This window comes from Macaca nemestrina, chromosome 10, assembly GCF_043159975.1.
Source record: "Macaca nemestrina isolate mMacNem1 chromosome 10, mMacNem.hap1, whole genome shotgun sequence".
NCBI lineage: Eukaryota > Metazoa > Chordata > Mammalia > Primates > Cercopithecidae > Macaca > Macaca nemestrina.
The window spans coordinates 86,682,848-86,702,312 of record NC_092134.1 but is presented as its reverse complement, the minus strand read 5'-3'; the positions used below and the strand labels follow the sequence as shown (position 1 = coordinate 86,702,312).

The 19,465-nt window shown below is 37.6% G+C and overlaps 1 long non-coding RNA gene across 3 annotated transcripts in view; it reads right to left on the bottom strand.

Annotated features, from left to right (window-relative positions):
- Positions 1–19,465, bottom strand: part of LOC139356782 (uncharacterized) — a 92,636-nt gene that overhangs the window by 14,636 nt on the left and 58,535 nt on the right. For all 3 annotated transcript variants that reach the window (XR_011609209.1, XR_011609210.1, XR_011609211.1), the window contains exon 2: positions 168–307. This is a non-coding gene — a long non-coding RNA (uncharacterized lncRNA). The remainder of the gene's footprint in view (positions 1–167; positions 308–19,465) is intronic.

The following is a 19,465-nucleotide window of genomic DNA, read 5'->3' as shown; positions in this document are numbered from 1 at the left end:
TATTGCCATACCATTATCTTGTCCATGCCACCATATTTGTTAGAATTTTGCAATAATTTCTTAATTAATGCCCTTACTCCTGTATTTGTTTTCTGTTGCCATTGTAACAAATTGTCACAAACTCAGCAACTTAAAATAGCACTAATTATTATCTCACAATTCCATACCAGTCCAATAGGCTTGGCTGACTTTCTGCTCTGGATCTCACAAAGTTAAGTGTCAAGACAGGATTGTGTTTCTTTCTGGAGGTTTGAGGGATGAATCCATTTCCAAGCTCATTCAAGTTGTTGGCAGAATTCAGCTCCACCTGAATATAAGATAGAAGTCCTCAGTTCCTTGTTGGCTGTTTGCTGGGGGTTGTTCTAAACTTCTAAAGATCATCTGTACACCTCAGCTCATTGGCCCTCTTTTTTCTCAAATCTCTCTGACCTTCCCTTTGCCTTATCTCTCCCCTGCCTTTCTCTTGTTCTGCCTCTCTTTTTCTTTTTCCGGACAGAGAAATTTCTCCATCTTCAAGGGCCCAAGTGATTAGATTGGTCCTATCCAGACAATTCAGGATAGTTCCCTATTTTAACGTGAGCTAATTGATAACTTTAATTCCAGGAGGACCTACATTCGTGTTTGAATAACCAAGGTACGGAAATCTTGGGGGAGGGAATTCTTCCTACCACAGCACTCCTCTAATTATTTTCACCACAGTAACTGCAATGGTCTTTAAAGAATATTAATGCTTGTTTCTGTCACTTTTCTGCCCAAAACCATCCAGGGACTTCCCATCTCATTCAGAGTAAGAAACAAAACCCTCAGGAAGGCCTATAAAGTCTTACATAGGATGTGGTGTGCTCTCTCTCTCTCTCTCTCTCACACACACACACACACACACAATACCCTCAATACCTGTCTGATTTTATTTCCCCTCACTCCTTACTCATCTCCAGCCACGCTCATCTCTGCTTCTCCTCAAACTTGCAAGCCATTCAGTGTCTCAGGTCTTTGCACTTACACATATCCTCATGGCTCTTCTCTTTACCTCCTTCTATGCCTCTGCTCAGAAGTTACTTTATCAGTGAGGCCAAGCTCCTTGCTCCCTGTATTTCCTCACCCCATACATCCTTTTCTTCTCTGCAGACCCTTAAAAACCATCTGAATATTCTACTTGTTTAGGTGATGCTTGTTTAGGTGATGCTTGTTTGAGTAAAACCAGACCACAAAAATGTTTTAAGTCCCAGTATTAGTTAAATGTTATCTTCATAAGCAAGATAAAAACCACTGAGCCTATAATCTATTTCTAGGTGGATTTAGGAGAAAATAATCCTATGGGAAGTAAACTTCTGCTCCCAATGCAATAGTTCTGGGGCAGATACACCACTAATGAGGAGGTCCTACTCTGATGAATACATGTGCGGTGAGACCTGAGCCCTGGAGAGGTTGGGGTTGCCACTGGATCTAGCTCGCTGCTTCAGATGATGCTTTGAAGCTGCTTTATTCCCTCTTCTCCTCTCTCTGGACAAGAGGGCAGGAGTGGAGATTCAGCGTCAGTCAAGCCTTGTTGCAAGAAGATGCTCTAATCCTACAGTTGTTCCAACCACAGCCAGGTCGAGGGAGACTGGACTCTGAGAATATACTACCTTAGAGCTAAAAAGCAGGCTATATGGGGGAGAGGGTAGCTATTTAGTCTTCTTTCTAAGTTTTTTTTATTGTTCACTGTTCCCTTTGAGGAGGCCCTTCTTCCTTTTGTAAGAGTCTCTCACAGAGAGCTCAAGTTGAGCTGACAATGTGAGTGGATTTCAATGATCATGTTTAATACCTCTCAGCTAATGAAGAAGACATACAGATCAAATTGAACAAAAATTAAAGGAAATAACGAGTGACATTTGTGAAGATACTTTTCTGCTTACAACATTATAGAAGCTGTATAAATGATTCTACTAATTTTTTAGAGTCTATTCCACAAACCAGAAACCATCCAGTAAGCTAGAGATAAGCAGGACTCATAAAGAGCCTACCTCTAGATAAGAATGATTAGTTTCACAGAAAGAAAAATAAAAATGTATTTGTTCAATTCATACATTCAACAGACATTTAAAGTGATCAACATTTGACTTTTGTTAATGGTCCAAAAGAGAATGTTGAATTGAACAACCTCCCTCTGTGTGTTCCCCAGGCTTTGTGGATTTCCACAATGCTGTGAGCAATTACACATCCCAGTCAAAGCCAAGGAGACAAAGCCACTGTGTGGTGAGGGCTAATGATTTGCCATAGGACTTTAGATGTGGTTTTCTGGTCTATCTGGGCTCAATTTCCTCAACTCTAAGAGAAGATAAACATTTCTCATTAAGGGTTTTGAGAAACAATTGATGAGCCACTTATAAAAAACTTTGCCAAAATGTGATGTCACACCAGGGCTCAACAATAAAGGCCGCTTTATAGTTCCAGAATGTTTTGAAGGCTGATCAGAGAGGGTGTGGATGATGTCAATTTGGGAACTAACGTTCTGTTTAGATTTTGTTTTCTTTTCTTGTGGTGCTGTGAGGAGGGCTGCACATCTCCAGAGTTAGTCACTTAGGTCTGGGCTTCCTGTGTGGTGGGCATTTTGACAGCAATGGAATGACGGAAATGAATAAATTGTTATTGACTTCAAGGAGCTTAGAGAATCGGGGAGGCAGAAAAATGGGCGCTCGCAATTCCCTGCGGCAAATGCTTCCAGAATGTAGATGTTGGTGCTATGGAATACAAAGGAGAACCATAGCAAAGCAGCTAAATCTGAAAGGATCTGTACAGGGAGAAATGGATAGAAAAAAATGGTCCCAGGATTGTAGAGAGATGTTCCCATCTGGCTGAAGTGCAGAGGGCACAAGGAGGAGCAGCAGCCGAAGTGGAAGGCTTATGCACGTTCCGGGTTTCTACCTAAGCTTTACCCTAATGGCGGTGGGAAACCATTGAAAGGTTTGAGATAGGAAAGCAACATAGTTAGATTTGTATTTTAAAAGACCACCCTATAAAGGTGTTCTAAAAGGTCACGGTGTTATTTATATTTCACCACACTATCTTTTAAAAAGTCACTATGAATAATTTTTTTCATAAAAGAAAACACTTGACAAATAAGATCTCATCAAAATAGAAACCATTTGCTCTGTGAAAGTTCATGTGCAGGGGATGAAAAGACAAGCTATGGAGTGGGAGAAAATATTTGCAAACCTCATACCCAACAGAGGATTAGTATGTGGAATATATAATAAACTCTCAAAACTTAACAGGAAAAACAACAACAAAAAAATTAAATTAGAAAATGGACAAAAGACGTGAACAGCTATTTCACCGAGGAGGATTACAGATGGCAAATATGCACATGAAAAGATGTTCAATATCATTTTCCATCAAGGAAATGTAAACTAAGCCCACAAGGAGATATCACTACCTACCTATCAGAGTGGCTGAAAGAGTAACACTACCAAATGCTGGTAAGGACATGGAGAAACTGGATCATCCGTACTTTACCGTGGAATGTAAATAGTAGAGCTACTCTGAAAAACAGCTTGGTAGTTTCTTATAAAGCTAAATATGCAACTACATAACACTCAATAATTGCATTCTTGGATATTTACCCCCAGAGAAATGAAAACATACATTCACACACCAAAAAAAAAAAAAAAAAAAAAAAAAAAAAAAAAAAAAAAACTGTACAGGAATGTTCACAGCAGCATTATTTATAAGCTAAAAATCAAAATAAATCTAGAAGCCCTTCAACAGGAATGGTTGAACAAACTGTGGCACATACCACAGAATACTTCTCCACAATAAAAAGGAACAAACTATTGATGCACATGGCTTGGATCAATCTCCAGGGAATAATGGTGCCTGAAAAAGCCAGTCCTAAAAGGTTGCATAGTGTATGATTCCATTTATATGACATTTTTGAAATGACAAAGTTCTTGCAATGAAAAACAGATTAGTTGTTGCCAGGAGTTAGGGATGAGGAAGGTGGGGGCCATACAGGAAGGAGGTAGTTATACTTGTAAAAGGACAAACTGAAGGATCCTTGCGGCTTTGAAGGCTGACTGGTGGTGGGTATGTGAAACCACAGGTGATAAGACTGTATAGCACTTAATACACTCACACATACATTCACAAATATACACACTCACACATACACACATGCAAATGACTATAAGTAAAGCTGGGAAAATCTGATGAAAATAGGTGTGCCATGTCAATGTTAATAACATTATTAGACTATGGTTTTGCAAAATCTTCCCACTGGGGAAACTGGGGAAAGTATACAGGGAATCTTCTTGTGTTACTTTTTACACTGCATGTGAATCTACAATTATTGCAATAAAAATTTCAGTGAAAAAAAGGTCACTCTGACTGTCATGTAGAGACGGGATCGAAGGCGGTGGTTCTCACACTGAAGTGCTTGGAGGGCTCGTTAACCACAGATCACTGGGCTTTACCTCCAGAATTGCTTATTCAGCTGGTCTGGGTGGGACCTGGGAATTTGCCTGTCTTGCAAGTTCCCAGGTGATGCAGATACTTCTGGCTGGGGAACCATTCTTTGATATCCACTAAATTAGAGTCATTGTAGCTTTCCCTTGACTTCTATTTATTTCAAAGGGGAAAACAGAGTACTTGTTCCTTGGTGTTTCTTTCAAAAGTCTTTAAAGACTGCCCATGCCTTTGTCTTTTAGGACAGCCCTGAAGTATCTGGTTAGAGCAGTAGTTCTCAGAGTGTAGCCCTCAGGCAGGTGGCATCAGCAACACTAGAGAACTTGCTAGAAATATACATTTTGGGGCTCCACCTTAGACCTGGTGAATAAGAAGCTGTCAGGTTGGGGCCCCAGCAATCTCTGTTTAAGATTCTGATGCATGCTAAATTTTAAGGACGATTACATTAGAGGAAGACAGGAAGATGTTAGGAAGCCAGTTAGGACCTTTTTATTTTATTTACAGTATTAACAAGTAGGTGGGTCCTCCCAGGGGCGCCTAATTTTGAAACAGGATGTAGCAAAGGAAAAACTGAGGTGAGGTCTCCACAGGGTAGTGGTTATTGACTTCTAGTCTCTAACCTGCAGATGCAGATGGCAACACTAACTTATCTCCACAGCAGGTGCTGTTCTAATCAACCAATAAAGATATTAGAAAGCACATAGGAAGAAGAAAGCCCAAGATTAACACTAAGTGGCAATTAGTGGTATTAGGCAATGCCTATTATCTGCTCATAAACATATCAACACGCTGATCTTAAAAGGGAATAAAACTAGACAGTGTTTGTGAACCACCAGGCTTTCAGGGGCACCTTATTTATTCAAGTCACAGGATCAATTGACCCTTGAACAATTATACTTCAAATTGATTAATTCTACCATCCCAGAATTTAATCTTCCAACTGCCTATTGAAGGCCTACTCTGTTTTTTTCATCATGCCACTGTGAGGTTGCTGGAAGTTGAGAGCGGTATCTAATTTCTTGGCCCCCTTCTATTCCTAGCTGTGATTTTAGATGCTGCTGTCAACATTCAGAAGAAGTCAGTCACTGGGGACCACAGCTCAGGGTGCTGAGTGTATGTGTGTAATACCAATTCCACGCACATGAGTCATCCCAGCTCTATTTGTGGAAAGGGGAAGAAGATTGCCAGATAATCTTCAGCACTTGCCTTGGCTCCGTAGTTATCTAAGAGGATGTTAAATTGGAATAATTCTACTCATTTATTGCTCTGCTTGCAAATTAGCCAGTAAAATGTCAAAAATTATAATACTATTTAAAAAAAAAAAAAACACAGTGTTAGGAGAACATTGGCAGCTCTTAAAAACTCTCCTGGCAGTGCACGGTGGCTCACATCTATAATCCCGGCACTTTGGGAGGCTGAGGTGGGCAGATCACTTGAGGTCAGGAGTTTGAGACCAGCCTGGCCAACATGGTGGAACCCCCTCTCCACTAAAATACAAAAAGTAGCTGGGAGTGGTGGTGCGCACCTGTAATCCTAGCTACTCGGGAGGCTGAGGCAGGAGAATTGCTTGAATTTGGGAAGTAGAGGTTGCAGTGAGCTGAGATCATACCACTGCATACCAGCCTGGGCAACAGAATGAGACTCCGTCTCCAGGAAAAGAAAAAGAAAAGAAAATTCTCCTAAGGCTTTCTGAAATTCTCACCAACTTCTGACTTCATGAAGAGATAGTGTGATATAGAGGAGAGAATCTAATTGTTGAACTCAAACAGATCTAGTGTAAGGTATATGGATGTGCTTTGGTCAAGGAATATGCCAGAGCAGATATCCAGGCCTGCATGACTCAGTGAGTTTGATGTGCAGTTTCATACTTGACTCTGAGCCACTATTGTCTGCAAAAGGTATAATTGCCCTGCTAATGCTGTACAGGGGCTTTTGGGGCTCGGCTCACCTCAAGGTAGCTTGGAATAGCAGGCACATTGGCACCCAGAGAAAGAGAAAGAGCCAAAGCTGTCTGTCTGCAAGAGACAGCCAGGACACAGTTCGGCTTGCTAGTGCCCAGAGAAAGAGTTAAGCTGCTGACCCTGAAGGCAAGAGAGAGCCGGCCACACAGCGGTGTGTGGGAGCCCCTGGCTCAGGCAGCCAAGACAGGGAGGACAGTGTAAAGAGCTAGTGTAAGTAAGCTGTTAATGAGAGCTGCTGCTGAATAAAATCATCTTTCACCTGCCTACAGCCCCTCGAGTGTTCTTTCTGTCCATCCACCCACTCCCCTCAGACTTCAGCATGGGCTGGACCTGGACCCCAGGATGTGCCATTTAGGTTTGAATGTCACAGCTGCCATATAATAGCGTTAGGTAAAGTGCTTAAAATTCTCTAAGCCTCAGTTTTTCTATCTGTAACGTGGACTAAAATGCTTGCCCTATGTGGTTGATTTGAGAAAAATAAAATGCACATATACAGTTTCTGGCATGCGTTTGGCACACAAAAGCTCAGTTCCCTTCTCCTCAGATTGAAGGTAATTGCTTGGTTTTGGTATAGGTTTTTTATCCCCCATAAATTTAATAGTGTATGAAAAAAATTAAGTGATTATATGACAGGTCCAGTTTGCTTTCTCTTGTTTTCTTTTCTTCACTGCTTCAGTCAGCATGAAGTTAGTCATTCTGAGCTTCAGTCAGTTCTAGTCCATTTGCCAATGATCCCAAGGCTCCTTTTATGGTCTGAAAAGCGATATTCATATCTGGTAAGCATTCAGATCATAATGATACTCTAGCTCATGTTTGTCAGACATAGCTACAAAAACAGACTATAAAATATTAAAAGTAACAGAATTATTTTTCTATACCCTCAAAAGAACTGAACAAAAACCAACTGAATTCTTAGACTTGTATGACCAAATCCATATTACAATATATGATTATAATAAAAAGATGAAATAGGATACAATTTGCTAATGTTCAACTCTGTCAATAATAGTAAACTAATTCTCTGTGAAGTGCATTAGCCCTTTGGTAAATATGAAAACGAGTTTTTCTTTAAAATAAATATGTATATATTTTTCAGAAGTAAAAACGAGCAGGCATAGGTTTTAGCTGAAAATCGGTTTTGTTCAACAGCATAATAATTTGGAAAAATTAAAGGCAAACATCTTGGGCAGAGCATGCATTCTCCAGCTAGTCACCATTTCTACCTCCCTTCTTTCATGCCCACTGGCCCACCTGCTTCACACATTACAGGACGTGCCAAGCTTCTAGAGGCATTTAAGTTTGTAGATCCCAGTTCCAACCATTTAGATCAAATTACTGGGTTCCTACTCAGGCAGCTGGGTTCCAACAGCAGGAACCTGAGCTGCATATCCTACCTAATCTTTGGGCAAAGTTTTGCCTGTTTGGCACAAAGATAGTGGCAGTTTCTTGTAGTTATTAATCTTTGAGTAACTTAATCTTGTTGTTGCTCCTCCAGAATGTCCAACAATCTTTTAAAGAATCTCTGCTTTAAATTTGATCTGTATCAATGTTTGGAACATGAAGAGTTGTTTCTGTTTTCCTGCTTGGACCCTGACTGATAACAGAGCCAGATTGAAGGGGTGGAAGTACAGTTGAACACAACTGCAAAGGAAAAAATTAGTTGGGTGTGGTGGTGCATACCTGTAATCCCAGCTACTATGGAGGTTGAGGCAGGAGAATTGCTTGAACTTGGGAAGTGGAGGTTGCAGTGAGCCGAGATCACACCACTGCACACCAGCCTGGGCAACAGAGCAAGACTCCAGCTCCAAAAAAAAAAAAAAAAGAAAAGAAAAAGAAAAGAAAACTCTTCTAAGGTTTTCTGAAATTCTCACCAACTTCTGACTTGGCTTAAGCCAAGCTCAGAATGTATACTTCCCAATATTCATAAACAGAAAAAGGAAATCAAGGGTTACCAGTCATTTGAAAAAAACCAACACCACAAAAGAGAAAGACCAAGATGTAAAGGAAAAGCCATGCAGAAAAGGTAACACCTTAATAAGCAAACAAGAATTTACACTTAAAAATTAGTATCAGAATAAAGATTTTGCAATTGAAAATAAAAATAAGCTACTATGAAAACAGAACAATCAAAAAATGGAAAAGAGTTTGTTGCAATTAAAAATACAATTGGCCAATTTTTTTTTTAATTAATAAATGGACTGAATAATGAATTGGACAAATAGACAAAATCATGGTATAAAAGTAAATTCAATGAACTCTTTAGAATATGTAGAGCAAAGAGTCAATAAGGAAATAAGAGTAGTTTAATATGTGTCAGGCTATTCTAATTGCTTTAGTTATAATAACTAATTTAATTCTGATAACAATTTTTTGAGCTAAGGATAATTATTATATACACAGAGGGGTTAAGCAACATGTCCAAAGTCACACAGCTAATGGGTAACAAAGCTGAAATTCAAATCCAGGGAACGTGACCTCAGAGACCTTGCTCTTTATTATTATTCTACATTGCCTATTTTAAACGTAGGAGATAAGTTAAGAGACATGGAGGATATTCAGGAAGTTCAATAGCCACCTAACTGGAGTTGTAAAAAAAAAAACAAAAACAAAAACAAAAAAACAGGATGAACAGGAGAAAGAAAATATTCAAGAAACAAGAATACAAAATGCATTGAGCTGAAAAAAGACTTGACAGACACTACTAAGTGCCAAAAAAATGACTTTTTTCAAAATAACATATCTAGACACATAACTGTGAAATTTTAGAACTCCAAAATAAAGAAAACCTTGCTCTGCTTGCAAATTTTTCTCCAGAGAGAAAAACAATCATATACAGAGTATTGTGAATCAGGTGGACATCAGATGTTTCGTTTGCAACAGAATAATGATTTGTCAATTCTGAAGTTTTGGATTTAGAATTCTCTACCCAAACAAGTGTTAATCAAAGGGGCAGGCAAAATAAAGACATTTGGACATGCAAGAATTTAGGAAGTCTAGCATTCATTGCTATTCAAAGAGATAAACCAACAAAATATAGGATGATTCCAAGAAACAGGAAGATTTAAGACATAATAAACATCAGCAGTTGAGTGTGACTCAGATGTGAAAGACAAAATTAAGCAGTGAATTTATTGGACTGGAGCTTGTAAAAGGCTCTATTTAGAAAGTTATAAATGGCAATAATAATTCTCTGTAGCTCCAAGCTCAGTATTTGTTTCTACTGGTGAAATACTTACATAATCATAGTATTGTAAGAAATGTACCATAAATGACTTCTTAAATTATTATTATTTGAGATTTCAAAAAATCACGTTCATATAATTTAGAAAATACCTAATGGATGATAACAAAGGAAATTAATGAGTCCCACTAGTTATAAAGAGATTTACCAAAACAAAACAAAACAAAACAGATTGTAATTATCAAGCTCTGCTTGATCAAACAATTTTTCCGCCCTTTGGGGAGACAACTGCTTGGTTTCTGCATTTTTTCATAATAATGGGAAGATGTTCTTTTCTTGATCATGTCTCAACTATTCTTGAAAAGACAAGCAGCAACACCTTCCAGCAATCCTGAAGAGATTACTCGGCAGCAATTCAAGACATAGGCAATGAATTGGAGCCAACTTAATGACTTAGATATGCTGAATCTAAAAGTTATCTGAAACTTTCCCAGCAAAGCAAGCATTTTGAGAAGTTAAATAACCAACATCTCCTATTTTACATTTTCCAATTCTGGAATTTACTCATAGATTAAATCAAGGTCTAGTAAATATGGATGGTAAAGCCATGTAAAATTATACCTATATAATATTATAATGTTCCCTGTTTGCCTCTTTTTATACTAATTCCTCAACTTTGAGTAATTTATTTTATTTACAGTTATCATGGTGTCTTGGTGACATATATTTTTCATACAAGAAAAAAGTTTTTTTAGGTATAATTTTTACAGAATACTTACAGGGGAGAGTAAAAATGAAACGTACTTTTTAACAGAGATGCAGTTACTTACAAGTAGAGGGAGAGTCACCCATGTTATGCAACTATCCCATCTTATCAAATATATACTAGGAGACTAGTCATTAAGTCCTTTGCCACAGCAAAGAAAGTAAGGAGGCCACAGGCTTTGAACTGATCTGAGTTTTTTAGGTAAGTCACGTAAACTCTCTAAGCCAAGCTTGTCCAACCTGTGACCCACAAGCTGCATGTAGCCCAGGACGGCTTTGAATGCAGCCCAACAAGAAAAATATTAAACTCAAAGCAAATGTCTCTATATGACATAAATTTAAATATCTTTTTTAGAATTTTTACAATAAAATGAAACCAAGGCACACTCAAAATACTGATTTCATTACATATATGTTATAAGTCTAAAAAGATAATTTTTCAAACAAATCAGTAATGAATGCTCATTAATCCTTCTGTTCATTTCAAAACATCTATTGAGAGCTTCCTGTGTATTTGACAAGTGTGCTAAGCTCTGAGAAATCAGTGGTGAAACAGAAACTTGGTGCCTGCCCTCAGGGAGGTTAAACTTGCCAATAGGGTCCAATAGGATGGCATTTCACATGGAATGTAGACTTTAATTTAGAAAAATTATCCTCTTCTGCTTTCTCCCTTTAACTGTAAATTTATATTTGTGATTTAATCTCCTACTGAAATAAGCTAAATCTGGTTTGAAATGACGTTCTGTTGAAAGTTGTGCAGTCGGAACTGAAGAGAAACTTACTGTTAAACATGGCATACTTATCACATGGCTATCTTCTCTTGCTCCTGAATACAATTAAAATAAATAACCAAAATGAGGGAAATGGATATGAGCAATCAGCAGACAAGCGCTTTCAATAAATTTTCAATTGAAAAAATGAAAAAGAGGTACGGTAAGTGACTTGGCAGAGTGGAGGAAGCTAAAACTGAAGTATCCGCTGAAAATAGATAGTTCATTGATGAGGAATGAGCCAATTTGCTCCACTGAAACTCACAAGAAGTGGAGGCAGCAAAGTCTGGATATAGCAAAAGGTTGAAATCAGGGAAATCAGTTGAAAGTCTGCATGTAAAATGGCTGTGTCTAAAGTGGCTGAGCACTCCCAGATCTCTTTCCCCAACCCACATGGACAAGTAACAACCTTTTTCTACACACCTACCAATCATTTCTCCCTAAGTGATCACAGATTAACTTTTTGGAGCTAGAGATGTTCCAGACCTGGAAGCAGTAGGAGCAACGGGGTAAGGTACAGGGTTGGAGACCGAGTGATATATCTTTGAATATTACCTTTTGATATGATTTGGCTCTGTGTCCCCACCCAAATATCATCTCAAATTGTAATCCCCACATGTCAGGGGAGGGACCTTATAGGAGGTGATTGAATCATGGAGGCAGACTTCACCATTGCTTTTCTCATGATAGTGAGTGAGTCTTCACAAGATCTCATTGTTTGAAAGTGTGTGGCACTTTCCCCCTTCTCTCTCTCTCTCTCTCTCTCCTCTCTCTCTCTCCCCTGCCACCTTGTGAAGAAGATGCTTGCTTCCCCTTTGCCTTCCACCATGATTGTAAGTTTCCTGAGGCCTCCCAGTCATGTTTAAGCCTGTGGAACTGTGAGTCAGTTAAACCTATTTTCTTCATGAATTACCCAGTTTTAGGTAGTTCTTTATGGTAGTGTGAGAACAGATTAATAGACTTTTTCAGGGGACTCAAGGAAAAAGCCAGCTTGCTGCCTGTAACTCTAAAACAAAGCCTCTTCATTGATTGCCCTCTCATGCACACAACACTTCTAATTGGTCTTTCAGTATTTCATTCCAAATGGTGCTGGGACAATTGGATATCCACATGCAAAAGAAGTAAGAATTAAGTTACACCCCATTCTTAAAACCAGACACAAAAATAACTCAACATGGATCATAGACCTAAATGTAGAACTATAAAACTCACTGAAAAAAGTGTAGGAGTAAATCTTTGTGATTGTGGGTTAGGCAAACACTTCTTAGGTATGACACCTAAACCACAAACTACAAAAGAAGAAAAAGATAAATTGGACTTCATCAAAATTACAACCTTTTATATTTCAAAGGACACTGTCAATAAATTGAAAAAGACAACTCACCAAATGAGAGAAAATACTCACAAATCATAGATCTGATAAGGGATTTGCATCTGGAATATATTTTAAAAACTTTTATGACACAATAAGAAAATGACAAGTAACCCAATTAAAAATGGACAAAGGACCTGTATGAAAAGATATTTCTCAAAAGAAGATAGATATAAGGCCAATAAGCACATGAAAAGATGCTCAACATCATTAGCCATTAGAAAAGTGCAATCAGAACTACAATGGGATACCACTTCATACCCACTAGAATGGCTATAATTTTTTTAACAGGGTGGATAATAACAACTATTGGCAAAGATGTGGACAAAAGGAAACATTCAGATATTGCTGGTGGGAATGTAAAATAGTGCAACACTTTGAAAAACGTTTTTCTCAATTCTTTAAAAAGTTCCATATAGAACTATTATGTGATTCAACAATTCTACTCCTAACACATACCCAAGAGAAATAAAAACATGTCCACGTAAAAATTTATACATGAAGATTCATAGCAGCCTTATTTATAATAGTCAAAAAGTAGAAACAACCCAAATGTTCATAAACTGATAAATGGGTAAACAAAATGTGATATGTCCATAAAATGGAGCATTATTTAGTAATAAAAGGAAACAAAGCATTGATACATGCAGCTGCATAGATAAACTTTAAAAAATATTCTAAGGTTTACTGTGTCGGTTGCACAACTCTGTGAATATGCTACAAATCATTTAAGTGTACTTTTTAAGTAGGTGGATGTTATGGTATGTGAAGCATATCTCAATCAACCTCTTAGAAAAATGTAAATGGACAGCTACCGATCACAGAAAAATATAAATGGACAGCCACAGAGCACAAAACATCTTGGAAAGCCTCCAACATGAAAAACAGAAATAAACACAAACAATAAAAGTGAATTTGGGGGGAAAAAGGAGGACTGCAGGAAATAGAAGAAAAGATCAGCTAAAACATTTTGTTAGTATTCTTAGAAAGATAAGAATCTGTAAAACGAAACCATGATGTTATCAGGAAATGAAAGAACAAGAAAGAGACCAAAAAGACAAAGAGCTATAAACCAACAGAGATAAGATAACAAAATTACAGGATCAAGTCAGGAATTTCAGGAATAAAATTTCTAGAAAGAAAAAGTAGAGGAAGTGAAGTGAAAAAAGATAAAACAGAAATAGCAAGAAAAATTCCTATGACAAGAGGACATGACCTTCTAGATTGAAAATCTTCATGGAACACTGAATAACAAACTTTTAAAGATTTATTTTAAAACATCATGAAATTTAAGAATACCCCAAAAAAAATTATTAAAGATTTTTTAAACCCTAAGTATGTATAATCAGCATGACATCAGACTTTCCAGTGTAGCACCAAAGATATAAGACAATAAATTAATGTTTACATAATTCTGAGAAGAAAAAAAAATGTTAGGACAAAATTTCTATACTCGCCCCAAGTATCAATCAAATATGAGCGTGAAAAATACATATTTGATTGATAGTTGGACTGAGTGTAGAAATTTTCAGACATACTAAAACTCAGAATAATAATCACCCATGCACCCTTTCTTAGGAAACTACTGGAGAATATGCTTTAAAAAATGAGGAAATCAATTCAGAAAGAAGTTTTGTGATCCAGGAGACTGGGTCCCAATACAGGAAAACAGCAAACGGAAGGATCATAATGATAGCTCCACTCATGACTAGAAATTAATTCATGTCATTTGGAGCAGAAGAAAAGACAACTCAAGTCTGGAGATTCAGTGGGGATGTGAGGGAATGAAATCAATACATATCTAATGTGATAATTTCACAGGTATTTGACAAATCTCAGGAGGCAGTTGGATAGACACATGAGAAACTATCAAAAAATGGGAGGAAACTGAAGAGGTATAGTAGAAAGAAAATGTTTCAAACTTCAGTGCTTAACTCAACAGTAGTCCAGATTGCAGTCCTGTAGCAATATGCACATGGATTAAAATTTAATTTTAGAAATTATGATATAGCTGAATTAGGAGAATGGGGCAAGGGGAAGTGGTTAAGAAGTGCGAGATTTGTAAGACAGTTAAATAATTTCAATAATAAACATTGGCTAAAGTTGAAAAAAATCAAGATAGAGGAAATATATTTTTAAAGCAGGATGATGATAAAACCTAGAAGAAACGAAGAAATTGAAATGGGGAGATGTGGATTAACCAACTGCTGTTCTTTTAATACAAGTGTTTCAATACTACTTGGACTACTTGGATTTTTTTAAAAAAATCATGGCATGCTATAATTTGGATAAATTGTTTTTTTAATCCATTAAGGGTTCATAGCACTGAAAAAGCACTGTGTGGTAAAGACATAGGCTGTCAGAAAGTTTACAGAGTATAAAAAAGACATATTTCTTTTTTTATGAAGACCACCACCAAACCGAAAATAAAACTGAAATAGTGTAAGTTTTAATTGTGAACCATCTTGGAAAAAAATCATTAACCACAGGATCTATAACTAATAGAACTTTCATAGACTGCCATCTGAGGACAGTAGTTCTATCTTTGCAAGAAAGACATTCCATGAGAAATAAGAATTCTCTTAATACTGACTCTCTGAGTAGGTTTTATAACTAAGAAAAGGCTTCCCATAAATAACCAATATATGTTGTAGAGAAGCCCAGGAAAAAAGAGAGGAATGCAAATGTTTATGTGCTAATCTCCAGGTAGAAAGGTGAGCAAGACAGAGTACAGAGTAGTCTGGGCCAGTTCCTTCTGGAGAACCAACTGAGAGTGTTGCCTTGGGCCATGTAGTAAAGATGGCAAGACACATCCATACAGAGACTGGCCTCATCTCCTCTGTATCTTGCATGGCCACTATCTGAAGATCAATAGAATTTCCTCTTCTAACCAAATGTGTGGGACCACCTACAACAACAATCATGTTCCATATTTTCTTTCCATGCCTTCATCATAAATCTCAGCATACAAACAATCAACTCTTCTACAAAATGAAGAATTCTGTAGTACAAACCCCATGCAGCTAAGCAGAGCATAGGGTAGCCAATAATCTGTCTTTCATGTGATCTAATACATTCATCTGGCTCTGCCACGAGCTGTATGTAGGCCAGCTCTGGGAGCTCTAGAACTTGAAGATGCCACATCCATTCTGCTTTAGCCACGGAGCTGCTCCTAGACTAGGAGAGGAGCTGTTCTTGTTCCTCCCGCCCTGTCTCATGGATGCCACTCTTTGAAGACACCTATCTACCTACCCTAGTCAGGGTCATATCTCATCATTTTCATGGTTCCCTGTGTTCTTAATCTCATTCACTTATTAACTTCTTTTTGTCAGAAGAATAAGCTTCCTACTTTCTGTGGCTCCTGGGTTCTCCCATAAGAAGCCCTCTGTTTACTGCCTTACTAGTACACGTCAAAACTCTTATATCCATACAACCTTGTAGTATGGCTCTAGTCTAAGGTAGAAAGAAAGGGGCATAACTGTAACATGCATGTAATTATCCAGCTAAGCAGAGCATAGGGTTGTTTGATATCTAGCATAGAAGACATAATTAAGAATTTTTTAAAAGTATACCTGTTTAGGATTGTGAATTGTATTCCCATTCACTCACTTCGCCAGATAATTGCTGAGTGCATTTTTATATGCAGATTTCGTGTGTTGTAAATCAAATAAGGCCCATAACGTCAATGAATTTATAAAGTGTGAGGAGAGATTGGACAAAGAAGAAAGATTAAAACAATAGAAAAAGAGTTAAAGTAAGCAGCATAAGAGAAGTGCTAAGTGTGGAGGTTTGCAGAGGAATAAATTATATCTGGCTGGAGAAGGTATGTACAGAGTTTATTAAATAATTTCATGCAGCATTTGTGAAGCATCTGCTGTGTGCTGCACTAGGTACTATATTAAGGTCTGAGGAGACCAAGAGCATAAAGACAAAGTTATGCGCCAAGGATGAAAAAGCCCTGGGAGATCAACAATGAGGTGGCATTTTTTTCTCCTGGAAGTGGGAGTAAGGGTGAAACTGTCAGGTAAAGCCTCATATAGGATATTGGTTTTTGAACTCAGACCTAGACAACAAGTGGAGTACTGACTGGCGGAAATGCTGAGATAGAGCACTGTAGGTATATGTAACAGCAGGAGCAAATGTGCAATAGCAGGGAAAATAAACTATAATAGAAACTATTCCTAGATATCTAGAAATATTAACTATTCCAGATAATAGAAATTATCTAGAGTACTGGGTGTTTGTGGCAAATAGGGGCGAAACTCCAAAGACAGAGGATAGAATGCAGAGAAGCAGTATGAATGGAGCACCTATTTAGCTGTGTTGGAAAATGAGGAACCAATGCAAGAATTATTTGTTTAATTTAGTGATCAGCATAGTGTTTTGAAAAGATAAGCCTGGAATCAGTATATAGAGGATGCTTGAAAGTGAGGATCGAAAGGAAGCTATTTCTTGTTTCAGGGGTGAAGTAATGAAAGTCTGAACTAGCTGGTGCCATTAGGAAGTAAAAGATGGGTGTAGGCATTGAAGAAGCTACATCTACTTACATTGGTTGAAGTTGGGGAGAGTTGGAGAAGTGGAAATCTCTCAAGCAGGGTGGTCCTGGAGCCTTAGCAAATCATGCCAGGCCTTTTTCTTACAGATGCAAGGAATCAGGCAAGACTTGGACTTGAAAAACAGGTTGTATTTTATGATGTTAGACTCAGAACCTAATGTTAAGTGTGCTTGCAAGCACACGCACATGCCACACACAGACCATCATAAATTATACTCTTGGAACATAGTTGTTTTGGTATCGGACACACATAACACTGTTGGCTTTCATCCAAATACTGGCAAAAATCTCTCTAACGGGTCACTGGATATCAGTAGCCTTTCCTGCCTTCTGGGAGACTGAAAAACTTGGTTACAAACACAGGCTGTGGAGACACAGAGCAGTTCAAACCCCAGGTTGGTCATTTACAAGTAACTGCATAATTTTAGGCAAATTACCCTCTCTTCTCTTGATTTCTACATTAATAATATGGGGATACTAATACCAAACACACTGACTTTTATGAGAATTAAATGAGCTATTACATGTGAATTGATTAGAATAGAATAATACCCAGCACATAGGAGGTGCCCAGTAAATGAAGGGGATTCTTATTGTCGTTATGGGTATTCTGTGGTAGAAAAGTCAATGCTGAATACTTAGCAACTGGCATATATTTTTAGGGAGAGGAGCAGAAAAAGTTTTAGTAGATAAAAATAATGTCACTTCCTTTTTAAAATGTCAGTAGAAGATTGAGACTTTTTTGTGTGATTAATAGCTCATTTCCTATGATTCTGGTGCAGTAATTCACATTCAAAGCTACAGACAAGTATAGAGAGATTTTGTGAAAACTTCCACTGGTTAAGGTAGCCTTAAGATCTGAAGGATACTTTGGCCTTTGGAAGTGGCACTATACAGATGTCTAGTCAGCTGTTATCTGCTTAGCATAGTTATCAAATACACCATTAAGTACATTATTTCATTTATTTTAATATGATGGACAAAATGTAGCAAAAACAAAAAATGTGCTTAATGCAAACTGGGAAGACTCATTCATTTTATACTGACTCATTATGACAAGGCCTTATTGGTTTGATAATTTTGTGATTCCAGAGCACCATAATTCTGAACCAGATTCCCATCTTGTATGGCTCTGTTAGAGGTTTTGCCTGCAGAGGTTTTCTCTAGTCCTCTTTCTGAGTGTGTCTCCCTCTTATTTATTTATTTATTTATTTATTTATTTATTTATTTCTGTCTTTGTTTCCCTGTGTCTCTTTCTTACTCCCTCTTCTCACTTCACCACCTAAATTTCCTCATTATTTCCAAATAGTTTGGAAGTTCTAATTCTATAAGCACTGCATTTTCTAGCTGCCTGCTAAAGACCTTTCTAAACTGCAATCCATATTTCCAGGTGAGCGATGAATGGGTGCTGGTGAACCACAGAGAATGAAGCAAAAAGTTGCAGTGAGTAGGAATCCTGCAGCCGCTTTCTTTTTTGGCACCCAACAAATGTTCTCAGTTTGATGGTTTTACTAATTTCTCTGCTTCATCTCTATTCTTACTTGTTCCTACTTTAAAAAAAATTGTCTTCTCTTTCAAAATAGAAGATATGTTTTCTTAATATTCTAGCAATATACATTGTTGTTGTTGTGCTGATGTTGATAATAGTAATATTGCTATTAATATAATGTACCTTTTATTGCACACTTTTTGATTAATGATAGGTACCAACTGCCTACCACATTGAGAATGATACAAAGACTCCCAGGAAAAAAAGTAAGTCCTACAGAAGTTTTACTTAGCTATCCTAACTATTAGGCCTTTCCTGACCACCATTACAAGTATTAAACACACTTGTAATGGTTCAGGAGTAAATATCTTGAGGATTTCCTTAATTTTGCAGTGCAGCTTTCATATGATAATTATCCCATTTGTCAGAGCTAGCATAGATTAAAACTGGCTTTATTAATAAAAGCAATAGTAGCATAAAATAGATTTTTTAAGAAATCAAGATTATCAGTGTCATAGAAGGTGCAGATTACTAGAATTTCAGATATGTAAACGTGGTGAATAACATTTTAACAACTGATGTGGTTTCAATAACAGAAAATGAAGATAGCAAAATTTAAACAGGAGAGATAGCTGGCCTAGAGATATAAATTAGAAAGGTATTAGCATGCAGACAGGTATTGAAGCCACAAGAATAGATGAAAGAATCCAGTTAAAGTAAGTCTAAGGAGAAGAGAAGACAGATGTTGGGGTGATCAGACCCAACACCAGGTCGTGGGGGCAATGAAGTCCGGCAGAGTCAAAGGAATGAGAAAAGACAGTTTGAGAGAGAAAGTGGGTCCAGGGGGCCAATGCTAAGTATGGAGGCTGCAAAGGCCCCAAGCTCTGGAAGCCCAGACTATTTATTGCTGATCAAACAAAGAAACA